Source organism: Octopus sinensis, linkage group LG17 (assembly GCF_006345805.1).
Source record: "Octopus sinensis linkage group LG17, ASM634580v1, whole genome shotgun sequence".
In the NCBI taxonomy this organism is placed as follows: Eukaryota; Metazoa; Mollusca; class Cephalopoda; order Octopoda; family Octopodidae; genus Octopus; species Octopus sinensis.
This window is the reverse complement of record NC_043013.1, coordinates 9611959-9614458: the sequence shown is the minus strand read 5'-3', so window position 1 is coordinate 9614458 and position 2500 is coordinate 9611959. Positions and strand designations below refer to the sequence as shown.

The window sequence follows — 2500 nt, the reverse complement described above, 5'->3', positions numbered from 1 at the left end:
CGGAATTTGAACTCAGAACTTAAAAACAGACGAAATACCGTAAGCATTTCGTCCGGCGTGCTAACGTTCCTGCCAGCCCGCCACCTTATAGAATATATTTAGCGTAACAGATTTATCATTTACATGCATTATTAAAATATTTATTTCAAACCTATTTGAGAAATATTGGTTCGCTTTGGTGGGACATAAGGTTGTTTGTACTTATATATAGTTAAATTTGTGCGATATTGTAATGTTTATTTTTAACACAAAGATTGAAATAGAATTGAGACATGAATTTTTTCAAGCGTTTCAAATTGCGTCTCAAAAGTCTCAAATTAAGTTTTCTTCCTTTTGTGCAGCTCACATGAAGACTTGTCGAAAAACAGAATTAGTTTCTTAATGAAGCAACATATAATAGTCTCTCTCTATATATTTCTTTACTACCCACAAGGGGCTAAATACAGAGGGGACAAACAAGGACAGACAAACGGATTAAGTCGATTACATCGACCCCAGTGCGTAACTAGTTCTTAATTTATCGACCCCGAAAGGATGAAAGGCAAAGTCGACCCCGGCGGAATTTGAACTCAGAACGTAACGGCAGACGCAATACGGCTACGCATTTCGCCCGGCGTGCTAACGTTTCTGCCAGCTCGCCGCCTTAATAGTCACTATATAGATACGAGAATGAAGAACATCTATTCCATTCTTCTGAATCAGGGCTGGCCTGAATCAGAATAAATGAATATACTACTAGCTTCGGGTGTACACATTCTAAGATTGGAATAATAAAAAGAAGATGAGTATGACTCCTGTTCGGAAGGATGACACTCAAATTTTTGAAACGTTCTATCTTTTCCTTAAGACTGTCTTTACGTTTGTGTTCAAATTCTACGGAGGTCGGTGTACCTTTCATCCTTTTCGAGGTCGATAAAATAAGTACAAGTTCAACACTAGGGTCAATGTAATCCTCGAAATTTCAGGCCCTGTGCCTATAGTTGACAAGCAGAAAGAGTATATAGGCACAGAGAAGACGACGATCTCGCAGAAGCGGCATTCCGTTCGTCTTTACGTTCCGAGTTCAAATTCTGGCGAGGTCGACTTTCTTTTCATCCTTTCTAAGGCGATAAAATAATTACCAGTTAAACACTGAGGTCGATGTAATCGATTTATCCTCTCCCCCTAAATTGCTGGCTTTGTGTCAAAATTTGAAACCAATATAGACATAACTGGGTCCGTCTTAAGACGTGGAACTAGTTGTCTGAGGACTGTTACATACCTAAAGGGGGGATTTAATACTAATCTATGTGGCTGTGTGGTAAGTAGCTTGCTTACTACCCACATGGTGTGTCTTTGTATCTGTGCCCCCCCCCATTGCTTGACAACAGGTATTGAGTGTTTACGTCCCCGTAAACTTGCGGTTCGGCAAAAGGGAGCGATAAAATAAGTACTAGGCTTACAAAGAATAAGTCCTGGTGTCGATTTGTTCGACTAAACCCCTCTAAGGCGGTGCTCCAGCATTACCGCAGTCAAATGACAAAAGCACGTAAAAGAAAAGACGTGATTGTCACGGCAGGATTGTCTTTCAATATATATCTTCTTAATCTTTCGTCTGTCTTTACGTTCTAAATTCAAATTCCGCCGAGGTTGACTTTGCCTTTCATCATTTCACGGTCGATAAATTTAGTACCAGTTGCGTACTGGGGTCGATCTAATCGACTGGCCTCCTCCCACAAAATTTCAGACCTTGTGTCTAGAGTAGAAAAGAATATAATCTTCTTAATCATAGCTGGACTGGGACAAAACAACAACTAGAAAGAGAGAGCGAGAGAGAGAGAAGGGGGTGAAAGAGAGGGTGAGAGAGATACAGAGAAAGTGTGTGTCTGTGTGTGCATGTATGTGTATGTGTGTACTGGAAAGTGAAAGTAAGAGACATCGCTGTTTCTCATCTTATTCCCATCCATCAACTTGAGCGCCAAAACAATATTTCATAAGAAAATCTACTTGGTTCTATTAAATACCCATCCAACGTTATTTAGGGCTCCGTCAGTCGTCTGGCCCCTTTTTTCATTGGTGTAGAGGCCACTCCCACTTTTTATTTAATTTTGTTCCCTCCTTCTTTTTAGGTTCTACTGCTCTTTTCTTCTCTCTTTCTCTTATCCTGTTTCTAGTAGCCTTTCTTTCTGCCACTCTCTCTTCTCTCTCTCTCTCTCTCTCTCGCCCTCTCTCTCTGTGTCTCTGCCTGTCTGTCTGTCTCTCTCTTTACCCTCCCTCTCCCTACAAACACAATGCATATGTGTGTGTGTATGTATATGTGTGTGTGTGCGTGCGTGCGTGTGCGAGTGTGCGCGCGCACTCGCGCTCGTGTGTATGTATATTCTTATTATTCTTTTACTCTTTTGCCAGTTTCAGTTATTTGAGAGCGGCCACGCTGGAGCACCACCTTGAAGGGCTTTATTCGAACAAATCGATCCCAGGACTTACTTATTAAGCTTAGTACTTTAGTACTTATTCTATC

The 2500-nt window shown here is 41.1% G+C and overlaps 1 pseudogene; it reads left to right on the top strand.

Annotated features, from left to right (window-relative positions):
- Positions 1-728: 728 nt before the first annotated feature.
- Positions 729-841, top strand: LOC115221144 (annotated as a pseudogene).
- The last annotated feature ends 1659 nt before the right edge of the window (positions 842-2500 follow it).